Consider the following 15115-nt stretch of genomic DNA (forward strand, 5'->3'; position numbering starts at 1 on the left):
AGGAGTACCTCATTTTTAGCTTTAAGGAAGGAGTGAAAAAAAGGGAAAGAAAGAAGCGCCACAGTGGAGGGCTTTTAAGTATGCACTCTCATAAGTCACTATGGATTCCTCTTGGATTTTTTATGCAATTAAATGTGCACACCATCGGCACGAGTTATTTGCACACTCTTGAGCTGAGCAGTGACCGTGAGCTTACTGTAGTAGCAATACATATGCATGTGAACATTATAGTATTAATCATACATTTCACATACCTGCCAAAACTTGTCTGAAACGACGACAGGTAGTTATTGTTGACCAAATAACATATGGCACATACCCACAGAGGGGAATCATCCAAGAATTGGATAGCAAGGAAATTTTTTGAAGTATACTTTCATGTAAAAAAAAAATTGAGGGGAGGAAAGGAAAGAAAAAGGGAAGTAAATGAAATATGAAATGAAAAGTGGTAACACACACGAGAGAATGACACTGCAATTGTCGAACAAGTAATGCTGAAATATTTAGCAAGGCAAACGATTTGATTCGAGTAAAAAAATTTGCATGGAGGTAAAAACTGACCTGTGACTGTGTCCAACTGTGTGACTGTGTGCTGCAATGAACTTTCCATCAGCTGTCTTCTCAACGTAGTGAAGCGGTGGCAAAACAATAAAAAGTGATCTAATGATTCATGTTCAGCGCAAAAGCCGCAGGCTGGAGAAAGTGCCAAACCAGACCTGTGATAATGGAAATTTAAAGGTAGGATAGCATCACAGCCTCGTTAGAGAAGTCTAAAGTTGCCGTGAATGACATAATTTTCTATTCCAAGAATAATTTAGGTGCATGTAGTCATCAGATGTTAAAAGATGTCCAGTTTGCATATTTAATAGATCGTTTCTCCGAAACCTCGCTGCGGTAATGTACGCTGTCGCCGGAAGGATAAATAATGCGGGGCCATTCAGGAACTCTTTTACCAAACTATCAGCATATTCATTTAAAGTCACAGTGCTGTGGCTTTGTACCTATACCATATGTACAAGTTTCAAATGTAGAGGGATCAGGGAGAAAAAGGTTTTTGCTGTTGCAGAATCCACTGACGAAGAGAGGGATGAATACAAAGGTAGAGTCGGAAATTACAGCCACTCTAGAAAAAGAGGAGTCTAATTTCCGTAGATCGAGTACCACCGCCATAAACTCCGCTTCAAAAATTGGGGTGAAGTCCTGAAGACAGAATGAAAACGACCAGTCTAAATGCGGATAATATATACCTGCACCCAGCTTTTCATTACACTGAGATGCGTCAGTAGCTATATTGCTAACCTAGCAGAAAGGCTTCTTAAATGATCTAATAATCCGTTTAGAATAAAGGCTGATAAATCTGGAATTATTCGTGAATATGTCGTCAAAGACAATTTCAACAGATGACCGGCTGGTTTGTCTAGGTGGAATACTAGGAAGGGAACCATTTAAAGGGTGTACCAAATTTTTTACTATAAGTACCTGCGGGGTGTGAAACCTAGCCCGACAGACACCGATAAAATAGGAGGTCGGTTGACGGCAAAAAATAGACAAAGATTGCTGACACTGTAATTCATATATCATTAGGTACGTCAGAACAGCTAGAATTTGTAATCTACATATTAAAGGAGGAATCCGGCCTTCAGGGTATAGCACATTGTTGGCAGCAAATTTTGGAAGTCCAGGTCCCAACCGAAGCGCTTCTCGCTCCAAGAGAACAAGCGGCCGAATTTTATAAGCTGCTGAACCAGAAAACAAGACAGAACCTAACTCTAAAATTGGACGCACATACATAAAATAAACCTTTAAAAGCACATCTCTCCACATTCTAAACTGGGGATGACTAATTCGGTACAACATGTCCACGACCCGAGCCCCTTTCGTAGAAATATGGTTAATGTAGGGCTGCCATGAAAGATTATCATCATAATTGTGACCATTAAATAATTTAATGATTTAACCTTAGGTATTATTTGTTGCTGATACATTATAGACAGACTTGCAGGATATTTTATATTGAATACAATGACCGCGCTTTTGTTCACATTTAAAGGGGCCCTAAACTGCCATAGCAATACAGTTTCCCTACGCCTAGTATGTGAAAGAATGTCGATGTAAGATAACCTTCCCGCAAAGTTTTTTTTTAAATGCGGCATTTGGAAGCAGAGTTATTTGCAACCAAATTTTTAATATCTGCGCCATCGCGGCTTTCCTCCTCTTTTCAACTTTTTAGCGCGCTCAAAGGCTGGCCCTCTTCCAAGGCCTCGCCCACTGACACGTCACAAGTGACGCATCTGTGTTTTTACTTTTTTTGCTTAGCTCCGCGCGCCGCAACTTCCGTTTTGTCGCGCTTGCTTGCCGACGCGCGCCGGGGGCCTCTTGTCGTCTGCTTCATCGTCATCGCCCTTCGGCACAACTCCCAAGATTTGTTGCCACGCTATACATCCCTGGCGTTGACCTCACCTTCGATTTTCTGTTACGTCGTGTGCGCGACGGGTGCAGGACAGTTCTGGGCTAGACTCGTCACTCTCTTGAGTTCGCGAAGGCAGTTATCGAAGCGCTGAATTGTTGTTGCTGACGGGACATGAGCGGGAGGTTGTTACAGTGTGCAGTCCCTGGCTGCGAAGGTATTGCAAGTGACGGCAGGAAAAACATTCTGCATCAAGTGCTTCAAAACCCCAACCTCCGGAAACAGTGGCTACAGCTCATCGGATAGCCAGCATCGGCGAAGAAAGCGTTTATCTACGTTTGCTTAACCGGGATATGTGGTTGGCGATTTGGGGATCCCAGCAAGACTGAGTCTGCGTGAAGGAGCGGTACCAACGCTGTTTCTTCCAACCCTGCCGGTAAGTGCAAAATGAAAAGAGTGTGATAATATTAGCTTTAGTCGACCCCACGCACCAATGCACCCATATAAGCCGTATATCCCTTACAAAAATAGATATTGAATGACTGTTCTGCACATAATGCGTTTTTGATGAATCATCAACTACTCAAAGGAGACTCAAGGTTAGATGTGTTTTAACGTCAGATCCGCAACAAACTTTCAATTGAGATTACACAAGAGGTTTTGTGCTTGGAAAACGCAATAGTATTTTTGTGTAGGAGCTAATGTGGAAATACATTGACTTTCTCAAATTAGGAGAAGTATACATTACTAAGTGAATATATATTCTTTCCTTGTTAACTGCACACTTTCAGAGCACTATGTTTTCACGGCTGTTTAGCATATGTAGGATGTTGCCTAAGAAACAACTTTTATGTGTTTTAACATGAGATCCGCAACAGACTTTCATTTGAGATTACGCAAGAAGTTTCGTGCTTGGAAAACACAAACGTATTTTTGTATAGGAGCTAATGTGGAAATACATTGACTTTCTCAAATGAGAAAAAGTGTACATCATTAAGCGAATATACACTCTTTACTAAGTTTTCAATTCTGTTTAGCATACACTGAAACACGAAAACAACATTTTGGACATTTCTTTCATTCAAAACACGCTTACACCCTGAGTCTTGGGTGTTTGTCCCATTGCAAATCCCTTCTTGCGTAGCGAAGGGGTGCTATGGTTGGACAATATGCTTTAAGGTGTTACGGGCAAGGATATTGCGTACGCGAACCAACGCACTAACACACCGCCTCCAAGCAAACGGACGCACGGCCTCTCCATTTGCAATGCCTCCTTGCACCTGCGAGCAGGCCGCTTCGGAGAGACCAGCGGGGGTGCCCCATCCTGCGCCGACGAAGACGCGCGGACGTAACCCGAGCTGTGCGTTGCCCCGGAACTGGACCGTCCAGGGACCATGTGCGCGACGAGGGCACGAGAAGCAATGGTGGTGGTGGTGGTGATACTGCCGCGAAACCTTCAAAACAGTATTTGTTGGTTTTTAACAGCCGCTGGCATACAGGCTCATCACTCTGATTCTGGACCGCGTATCAGTTCCGTAATCTTTGTTTGTTAATGCTCGATGTCGCGAGTTACACCTTTATCAGTTTTGTTGTAGCGAAAGATGCACCGAGATCTGTCTCGAAGGTTCCGGCCACTCGGGTGTCTTTCCACAATGTTCCAGGCCGTGCTGGTAGCTGTTTGCGACGTTATCTAGATTGTTCTGTGCAGCCTTTAAATTGAGCGTTGCCGAGTGTGACGGGCATTCTTTGTTCGACGATCGACGAGCACATTTGTATCTATCGCCGCCGCCGAGTTGCTTAGTTCTTTTGCGGGCGCAAGTCAGCCCAAATAAAGAGTTTCTTTAGTGCAATTATCGACCCCTTCATTTGTGTCGTCGACCTCGTCACCACTACGTGACATCTGGTGGAGGTGCTGCCTTTGATCCTTCAAGGGAAGACCCAAGCCGTGTTCCTGACACCCTGGAAGACCAGCCTACAGGTCACAGAGCCAGCCGCCGACTTCAAGGCCTACAACCCGAACACGGTCTGCTGCCTGACCCCATTCGATCTCGGAAGGCATCGACGCTAACAATGGCCCAGCCTACAGCACCGGTGCTTTTCGTCCAACCCCGTGAGCCCCCCTGCTTCCATGGACTACCGGATGAAGATGCGGGAAATTGGATGGACCTTTTTGACCGTCTGGCAGATTTCAACGGCTGGAACGACGCTGCGAAACTCAGGTAGGTCTACTTTGTTCTTCAAGGACATGCCCGAATTTGGTTTGAAAATCACGAGACTTCTTTCAAGGATTGGGAGACATTCAAAGCACAGTTCGTGACGGCCTTTACAAGTTCTGTCCGAAAAGAAAGAGCTCAGGCCCTCCTCCAATCAAGAATTCAACTACCCAACGAGCCGTCCTGGTCTACGTAGAGGAGATGAAACGCCTGTTTCGCCGCGCCGACCCTAACATGACCGAAAGTGAGAGAGTGAAATTCCTAATGCGAGGAGTTAAAGAGCCGCTTTTTGCGGGGCTTGTCCGGAACCCGCCGAAAACTGGGGAAGAATTTGAAAGTGAAGCATCGACCATCGAGAAGACGTTGGACACCCGGATGCGCCACTTCGAGCGACCACTTCAACCAGACTACTCATGCCACTACCCCAGCGCATCTGCAAGCGGAGAGAACCTTCGGGACATAATCCGGGAGATAGTGCGAGAGGAGCTCCGCCGAATGCTGCCATCATCGCAACAACCCCAGGTGGCGACGCTCGCGGATGTCGTCCGTGAAGAAGTTCAGCAGGCGCTGGGCGTTCCTCAAGCGACGGCTGCGACTGTTCCAGCTCAAGAGGCAACAGCAATGAACTACGCTGGTGCATTACGTCGCCCTGCGCCCCGACGTGATGACTTTCCGAGCCCTCGCCGCTACCATCCTATTCCTGAAAGCCGCCCCTTGGCCCCCGCCCGCCAAGCCTACCAACGACCCCCAAGCCCCAGGAAGTGCGACGCCTGGAGGACTGCAAACAACCGGCCATTATGCTTCCACTGCGGTGAGGCCGGCCACATTCTGCGACACTGCCCGTACCGACGAATCGGTCTCCGCGGATTTGCAGCCGACGCTCCACGACCACGCCCAGGTGAACGACCACAAGAAATTGACAACTATCTGCGTAGCGGTGAGATTGTGCCACCAAGCCGTCGGTTCAGATCTCCATCGCCGTACAGGGCCCGCTTTGCGTCGCCAGGCCGTACCTGTGATGAGAGTATGCGCGGAAGGTCCACAAGCCCGCGCAGGGGAAACTGAACAGAGCAACCTTTGTAGGTGAGGATGCTCAACGGCGAAAAGACGAACATCCTCCGCCGCCGACAACCACTAACGACGACGCAGCCATTTCACCGCCGCTCCACATGACGTCATCGACGACATCACGACCATACTGCAAGCAGACCACGCCGCCCAGCGCAGTAACTACGGTATGCCCCGGCCATGACCTGAAGAAACGACGGAGCCGAGATCGGACACTAAGGCCCACGCGCAATGCGAGGACGCGAACAAGTGACCTTGAAATTGATATCGACGGTCGCAGAGTCACTGCCCTAGTAGACACCGGAGCTGACTATTCAGTCATTAGTGGACCGTTAGCCTCTCAGCTCAGAAAAGTTACCACCGCTTGGGATGGCCCGCTGATTCGCACCGCAGGTGGCAACCTGATTACTCCATCGGGACGACACACTGCAAGAATAACCGTAATGGGCGTACTTACCCCACCAGCTTTGTGGTCTTGCAGCAGTGCTCCCGCGACATGATTTCAGGCATGGACTTCCTAAATGAACATAGGGCTATCATCGACCTGCGATCCAAGCTCATCAAGCTCTCTGCAGTTAAAGCCATTCCTGCTACGACGACGTCGATGCAACACATCGCTCTAAACATCCTCGATGAAGAAGTGACCGTCCCGCCCCAATCAAGCATCGCAGTCTGCGTAGGCAGCGCAAACATCGAAACCGCTGAAGGTATCGTCGAAGGAAATATCCAATTGCTCTTAGAACGAGGTGTCGGCATCGCAAGAGGCATCGCGAGATTCCGGAGAGGTCAAGCTCAGGTGCTGGTAACAAACTTCACCTAAGAATACCGGCATCTCAACAAGGGCATGACGATCGCTTTTCTCGACGAATTAGCCGACCTCAAAGATGTATTCGCCCTCCACAACCAAACGCTGGAAGACGCACCGGACCAGTTCCGTCAGCCCAAATTTGACATCAACCCGGCATTGGCCCACAGCAGGAAAGACCAGATTCTCAGTCTTCTTCGATGCTACGGGGAGTGCTTCTCGGCATCATCGAAGGTACGACAAACACCACTGGCCAAGCACCGCATTATAACGGACGAACATGCCCGACCACTGCGCCAAAGCCCTTATCGTGTATCGCAGCGGGAACGCCAAGCCATTCGCGATCAAGTTGAGGAAATGCTGCGTGATGACGTAATCCAGCCCCTGGGCGGCACCAGTCGTTTTGGTCACGAAGAAAAACAGCACACTTCGCTTCTGCGTTGATTACCGCCGCTTGAATAGCATAACGAAGAAGGATGTCTACCCGCTTCCCCGCATCGACAAACTCTCGACCGGCTCTGCAATGCAAGGTACTTCTCATCGATGGACCTGAAGAGCGGATATTGGCAAATTGAGGTCGACGAAAGAGATCGCGAGAAGACCGCATTCATCACACCGGACGGCCTTTATGAGTTCAAGGTGATGCCATTTGGCCTCTGCTCCGCACCAGCCACGTTTCAACGAGTAATGGACACAGTCCTGGCAGGATTGAACTGGCCAATTTGTTTGGTATATTTGGACGACGTTGTTGTCTTCTCGTCAAACTTTGAAGACCACCTAAAACGACTACAGACAGTGCTGGAAGCTATCAAGTAATCGGGACTAACGCTAAAAGCAGAGAAGTGTCACTTCGCCTACGAAGAACTCCGGTTCCTAGGTCACATCGTTAGCAAGGACGGTATTCGCCCAGACCCGGAGAAAACAGCTGCAATCGCACAATTCCCACCGCCTGCTGACAAGAAAGCTGTGCGCCGATTCCTTGGGCTGTGCGCTTATTATCGACGATTTGTCAGAAACGTTTCGCGGATCGCCGAACCGTTGACGCAGCTTACAAAGGCTGACGTACCTTTTAAATGGGAAGCGCCGCAAGGAGAAGCCTTCGACGAACTTAAGCGCCGCCTGCAATGCCCTCCTGTACTTGGCCACTTTGATGAAAACGCCGAGACCGAAATTCACACTGACGCGAGCAGTGTGGGCCTAGGAGCCGTTCTTGTCCAGAAGAGTGCCGGACAGGAGAAAGTAATTGTCTACGCTAGCAGGTACCTCGCAAAAGCCGAAGTCAATTACTCGGCGACCGAGAAGGAGTGCCTCGCGATCATCTGGGCCACTTCTAAGTTTCGTCCATGCCTATACGGCCGACCATTCAAGGTGGTAAGCGACCATCACGCGCTCTGCTGGCTGGCTAATTTCAAAGATCCTTTCGACCGCCTTGCCAGATGGAGCCTACGACTTCAAGAATTGGACATCACTGTAGTCTATAAGTCGGGCCGGAAGCATTCCGACGCAGACTGCTTATACCACGCTCCGGTCGATGCTCCCCCGAAGGACGATGACGACGACGCCTTTTTGGGACCGGTAAGCGCCAGCAGTTTCGCAGAATAACAGCGATCAGACCCTGAGATGAAAGCGCTAGCCCATTAATTGGAAGGAAAGACCGCTTCCCCGCCTGGTGTGTTCAGGCGACATTTATCATCCTTCACGTTAAGCAATGGCCTCCTTGTGAAGAAGAACTTCGCACCCAACAAGACCGCGCAGCTTCTCGTAGTGCATAAAACCCTTCGGCAAGAAATTCTGCAGGCGTTGCACGATGAGCCCACAGCAGGCCACCTCGGATTTGCGCGCACGTTGCGTGAAGTCCAGGAGAGGTATTACTGGCCGTGACTGCCTGCCAAAGTTGCCCACTACGTGAAGACGTGTCGTGAGTGCCAACGACGCAAGACGCCGCCGAACAGACCAGCAGGACTACTAATCTTGATTCCGCCCCCAATCCTGCCCTTTCAACAAATTGGGATGGATCTCCTCGGCCCCTTTCCATCTTCGTCTATGGGTAACAAGTGGATCATCGTGGCCACTGACTACCTTACCCGTTACGCCGAAGCAAGAGCACTACCAAATGGTACCGCGGCAGAAGTCGCCAAATTTTTTGTCGAACAAATTATCTTGCGACACGGCGCCCCAGAAGTGCTCATCACGGACAGGGCAACGGCGTTTACGGCAGAGTTGACGCAAGCCATCCTGGAATACAGTCACACAAGCCATCGACGAACAACTGCGTACCATCCCCAGACCAATGGCCTTACGGAGCGCCTGAACAAAACGATCGCGGACATGATCGCTATGTACATCGACGCTGAACACAAGACCTGGGACGCCATCTTGCCGTACGTGATCTTCGCGTATAACACGGCAGTCCAGGAGACTACCAGAGCGACCCCGTTTGAGCTTGTGTACGGGAAGGAGCCCACGACGACGCTCGACGCAATGCTGCCGCACGTAACCAGCGAAGTCAACATTGACGTCGCCGCCTACCTGCAGCGTGCAGAGGAAGCCCGACGACTCGCACGGCTGCGTATTAAAGACCAACAGCGCACCGACAGCCGACGATACAATTTACGACGACGCCACGCAGAGTACAATCCAGGGGACCAAGTGTGGGTTTGGACACCAATTCGCCGTCGCGGATTAAGTGAAAAGTTGTTGCGTCGATACTTTGGGCCATACAAAATCCTTCGCCGCGTCGGACCACTGGACTATGAAGTCATTCCCGACGGAACGTCAGCATCCCAACGGCGACGCGCACGCCCAGAAATTGTACATGTTGTACGACTGAGCCATATTACGAGCGTTAAAGAATCTGTGCTGTTTAAACTTTGCAGTGTTTAAGTTCCTTTGTTTTGAAACATCGAGGCGATGTTTTTTTAAGGGGGGAGTAATGCCGCGAAACCTTCAAAACAGTATTTGTTGGTTTTTAACAGCCGCCGGCATACAGGCTTATCACTCTGATTCTGGACCGCGTATCAGTCCCGTAATCTTTGTTTGTTAATGCTCGATGTCGCGAGTCACATCTTTATCAGTTTTGTTGTAGCGAAAGATGCACCGAGATCTGTCTCGAAGGTTCCGGCCACTCGGGTGTCCTTCCACACTGTTCCAGGCCGTGCTGGTAGCTGTTTGCGACGTTATCTAGATTGTTCTGTGCAGCCTTTAAATTGAGCGTTGCCGAGTGGGACGGGCATTCTTTGTTCGACGATCGACGAGCACGTTTGTTTCTATTGCCGCCGCCGAGTTGCTTAGTTCTTTTGCGGGCGCAAGTCAGCCCAAATAAAGAGTTTCTTTAGTGCAATTATCGACCCCTTCATTTGTGTCGTCGACCTCGTCACCACTACGTGACAATACTATGATGAGGGGGGATGGGGTACTGGGCACGACGTATGCCAGCCTGAGCGAGCGGCGGTACTCTTGGTGTCCAGGGGAATGGGGTAGGGGACGGTTCTTTACAGGCGCTCGCGCTTCTCTCTTTCCTTCTCTTCCCTCTCTCCCAAAGCACAATAAAGTAGTCTCTACCCAGCAACCGAATCGAGAGCTTCCTCGCTCACGGAGCTCCGACGCCCTGAACATAACAGATATCACTTAACATGCTAGGGGTGGGGCTGCGTAACTTCGTAGCCTTTCATACACAAGTGGCGCTGCTGATATAACCAACCACTTTAATAAAGCACCACAAAGAACGCTAAAATTAAAACTACACACAAGTGTTTTCTAAAAATGAAACTGAAACTGAAGCAAACTTTCACCGCCAGGAGGCCACCGGTAGCTACCCACGCTCTTACTTTTCAAATTTCACAATATGGCCGTTAGCATGGTGGGGTCCGTTTCTACCAAGGAGGTTCAAATAAAACTTGCTGGAGCGGAGGGGGCGCCCCTGAAGCCGCGCACCGCCATCTTGCCATAGGCAGAACGCGCGGGCCTTCCGCCGCGAAGCGTAGTCAGCGTGTTGTCGCCCGGGCGTTGTAAACGAGAATGGTGTCATCGTGCGTTGCGTACGGCTGCACAAACCGAGCGAAAAAGTATTCTGGGATATCGTTTCACTTGTAAGTAGCACATTTTGAGCGTATTAAAAACATATCTGCATGTTGCAGGGCATGCCGACAGCTCGCTGTACGCCACATATTTCATGTCTGACGGGGACAATTTTTTTCTAATTAGGTTTCCCAAAGAACCAAATGTGCGAAGCATGTGGGAGCGGGCTGTGCGGCGGGAAGGCTGGCAACCAAACGACGGGGATCACTTATGGTCGGCGCACTTCACGCCGAATTGTATCGACCGGACCGGGCAGACATCGTGGCTGCGACCGGGAAGTTGTCCGAGCGTGTTTGCCGCATTTCCACAGAACCTGCAAAAGCCGGTGAGTACTCGACCTTCTAGTATTCACTGATGTCGCGGGTGCGAAGAGCGAGTAGGAAAAGAAACCACAGTTTGTTATTCACTGCAATAAATTTGATTTGACTTCCTAGCTTCCGCCGTCTGTTGCTGTGTTGTCTAAAACCTTTGTTCGCAACTACGAGCTGTTAACTGGCGTATGTTTCAGCAGCGTAAGAGCAGCTATTCTGTCTTACATGTGTGCTTTTTGCTCTTATATTTGTGCTTGCTTTACGCGAATGCAGCGAGTGGTTTAAAACGGTAAAGGAGGTGGTTTAAAACGGTTTGCAACTTTCGTTCCAGCTGAAAAGAAAGCGACCATCACCGAAGCCCCGGAGCCCACCGGCCGACGAAGGCATCGCAGTTACCAGTGCTGTTAATGATATGGCTGTTGCATCACCTACAAAGCAACATTACAAAGAAAGGCTACATGCTTCTGAAGAGGAAATAGCACAGCTCAAGAAGAAGATCAAAACGCTGCAGCAGAGCAAGCGGAGATTGACGAAAAAGAAGGCACGGAAGAAGAAGAAGACCAGAAAGGCACGTACCCCTCCGAACTGAGAGCGTTTGCGTTAACGCTGCACTTCTATTCTCCGTCAGCTTATGAGTATGTACGCTCGAAGTTTAATGGAGCACTGCAAGCAGAGCGCACTATACGAGAGTGGTACAGTTCCATCAACGGGGATCCTGGCTTCACAGCTGAATCACTGTCTTTCTTAGAAAAGCTTGTGCGAAGCCGCACGGAGACACTGTACTGCACTTTGATTGTCGATGACATGTCAATCCGGAAATATGTTGAGCTTGTGGGTGAAAAAGTTGTTGGATACGTGGACTTTGGGACTGGAATGCACGATGACAGCCTGCCTGAAGCCAAGAATGCGTTTGTGTACATGCTTGTTGGCTTGAACTTGCGATAGAAGTTGCCAGCTGGGTATTTTTAATTGATTCATTGACAGGAGCAGAGAGGGCCGAGCTAACGAAACAGTGCATAGAAAGCTAACGCTAATAGGCGTCGAGGTTGTTTCACTGACATTCGATGGCGCTGCATCAAACATCACCATGGCGAAGTTGCTCGGTGCAGACCTCCGACCATCCTCTGAGAAATTTTGCACGTGCTTTGAGAATCCTTGTGACTCTAACAAAAAAGTGTATATAATCTTGGATGCTTGTCACATGGTCAAGCTCATCCGCAATTCATTGGCAACCGTCAGTCATTTGTTTGATGGTGATGGAAATTACGTGAAGTGGGCATACATAAAAGCCCTTGAAGCACTGCAACGAAAAGAAGGGCTGCGGCTGGGCAACAAACTGACGAGTGTCCATGTGAAATGGGAAAAGCAGAAAATGAAGGTGAGGCTTGTAGTCCAGGCACTTAGTTTGTCAGTTGCTGATGCTTTAGAATTCTGTGAGAATGAGCTGAAGTTGCCCGAGTTCAAAGGTGCAAGTGCTACTGCAAAATTTATAAGAATTTGTGACCAGCTCTTCGACATACTGAACTCAAGGAACCGACTGGCCAAGTCATTCAAGGCACCGTTGAGCAAGCAAAATGAAGCCTGCTAGAAGCTTTGCTTCTGCAAGACCAAAGCCTACTAAATGGCTGTGAAAGACCCAAAGGGGCGACCAATATTAGAAAGTCCGAAGAAGACTGGATTTGCTGGCTTCCTCGTGAGCATAGAAAGCACGGAAAAAATTTATGACGAGCTAGTCGGCCATGGGAGTCTCAAGTACATCCTGACTCATAAAATGAGTCAAAACCACGAGGAAACGTTTTTCGGGTGCATTCGCGGACGAGGTGGTTTTAACAACAACCCGACCGCAGCGCAGTTCATGGCCAAGCGACTCCTGGTGCAAACTGAAGTGAGATTTTCGAGCAGTGGCAACTGCACACACAACATAGTCTCCATTCTGAATGGGACAGCAGCCCTTCAAGAAAATGTGGGTACAGCTGTGACTGCAGCAAGGCGGTCTCCAAGTATACAGCCAGAGGACCACGACTACACACACCGTGTAGACTACCCCGAGAGCCTATCGTTTTTCGTTGGGTCTGTGGTGCCTTACATTGCAGGCTTTGTTGCCAGAAATGTTGCCGAGACGAGCAGCTTTGAGGAATGTATTGTAGCTCTGCAAGCAGATGAGCAACCACTCCTAGTAAGGAAAAAGAGCCGAGGTGGGCTTGTTTCGCCTTCGCAGGACGTGGTGGAGATTTGTACTGCTGCTGAGAAGGGTTTACGACGACTGGAAGCTGAGTGCCAAAATTTGAAGTATGTGCACGTGAAGTCAAAGCACTTGGTTTTGGAAAACCTGAGCTTGTTGCCAGAGAAAAAGTGGTTTTCAAGCCTCGATGAGCACATTCTTGACTGTGATGCTCTGGACAGTCACATATATATCCTGTGTAAGAAAGTGGCCGAGCTCTATATAAGCATCAGGCTCCATCACATGACGAAAGAAACAGGGAAATGAGTGCCGAAAAAGTGGGGTCCGCTTTTACGAGGCTCATTATTTTTAAAAACCAGTGAGCTGGGCCTTCCATCAGCGCTGGTACTTTAAACGAGAACGCCGAAAGTAATAAAATGAAGTTTATTGCATTGTTGTCTGCCATTTCGCCTCTTCTTGTTCATTACTTCCCCCTCAGTGCTCGCGATAATTTGTAAAAACCACGGCGGGGAAACTCAGCCAGCGCGCGCTGCGGCACCCGCCTGTTTCTTGCCTATGGCAACATGGCCGCCTCGCGCGCGGCGTGGCTTCACCGCCGCCATTTGATAGGTATAGACGACCTCCGCTCCAGCAGTTTTTTTTAAACCTCCTTGGTTTCGACCACGTTTCGGCGAATGATGAATGTACTTCTTCGATTGTTTACCGTCGGGAAATATGTTGCGTTTCGCGTGCATATCTATTACAGAAGTGAGTACGCTTGCGAAGTACCTTCTAGATGTGGTGTTTAACGCAAACGGGCATTTATCGTGTCGGCAAGTGTCCGTGTTTCTTTGTGCTTTGGTCAGGCGGAAGGACTGCTGCACCGGGTCATTTTGAGATATTCAAAAGAAGGCATCGACGAGTTTTTTTTTCTGCGTGACTAAGAGGTATATGCGCCGACCACAATGCACTCGCGCTGAAATCGCACTGGTTGGTTCGGTGCCGGCAATACGAAGGCGGACAGCGTACTGCACGGCTGACGCAATCGCTTGTTACAGGTAAGCATATTCTTACGCACGTTGCGCTTTGTGGGAATAGCGTCCTAGCGGATTGCTGCATTCTGTGTCTTTTTGTGCCGGAACGCTCCGGAATGTGCTGAAATGAAAAAGTGGGGAACGCACTTGTTTTCACCTTGCTGCCAAAATGACATCGCACATGTGGTTAGATGTCTTGACTAATTAGGCAGATTTCGCGCAAGACCATCAGTCTCAACTTTCTTTAACAGAAATAATGTGTGTTGTTATACGTTTTCCTTGCATTTAGTACGCGCAGGAGGTTCACGAAACGATTTTAGTTTGACAGTTTGATACTTCGCACAGTTTGCAACCTCTCGGTTTGGTCTACCGTTTCCGTACGTGCCGCAAGGTCCATGTTGGTGTAACTTAATTCTCCTCGCACCCTTGGCTCCCTCCTCCTCTCGCATCTCTTACACTTCGCGCTCGCTCACCTGAAACTTCCTTCCCCCTTTCACTTTTCCTTCCTCACATCCTTTCACTCGGCGCGCGCCGCGGACCCCCCCCCCCCCCCTCCCCCCTCTTTTTTTTTACTCGGAGTGTAGGCGCGCGTCGCCGCCTTCCGTCCTGCTGTTTGGTAGCGTGCCTGTTTGCACTTCTGTTCTCCGCGGCCAGTCAGCGCGGCATGCCTCTGGGCTCGCTCTTTCGGCCTCGAAGGGTGCGGTCGGCTGGCTTGGTTGCATAATATAGTTTATTCCAAACTGCGTAAACTATATGCCTCTATCATCAACCTATGTGACTTTCCCGGCTTCAAGATTTGCGTTTTTAATCACAATGAGAGCATTTTTCATTTTACGGGGATCGTATTTCGTGATTGCATGGAGTGTGAAGTTTTATTTTTATTGTGCTGCTTTTGTTATGGCATTCACTTTTGCTCTCGAAGAATCTTTTAGCTACGTATTTTATTTTCAATAAGACTTCCAATAAGGCACAATTGTACACGTGCTAAGTGGGCCGATGTGGTTCAAATCATCCAGTTTTCATTATTTCTGTGGTCATA

General features: G+C 49.1%; 2 pseudogenes; both read left to right on the forward strand.

Moving 5' to 3' along the window:
* Nucleotides 1-10425: 10425 nt before the first annotated feature.
* Nucleotides 10426-11826, forward strand: LOC146172044 (THAP domain-containing protein 1-like; annotated as a pseudogene).
* A 910-nt stretch (nt 11827-12736) lies between these two features.
* LOC146172045 (uncharacterized) lies at nt 12737-13425 on the forward strand (annotated as a pseudogene).
* Nucleotides 13426-15115: the final 1690 nt, after the last annotated feature.

Source organism: Amblyomma maculatum, unplaced genomic scaffold (genome assembly GCF_055883805.1).
Source record: "Amblyomma maculatum isolate TAMU_Amacu unplaced genomic scaffold, ASM5588380v1 scaffold_15, whole genome shotgun sequence".
NCBI classification, from domain to species: domain Eukaryota; kingdom Metazoa; phylum Arthropoda; class Arachnida; order Ixodida; family Ixodidae; genus Amblyomma; species Amblyomma maculatum.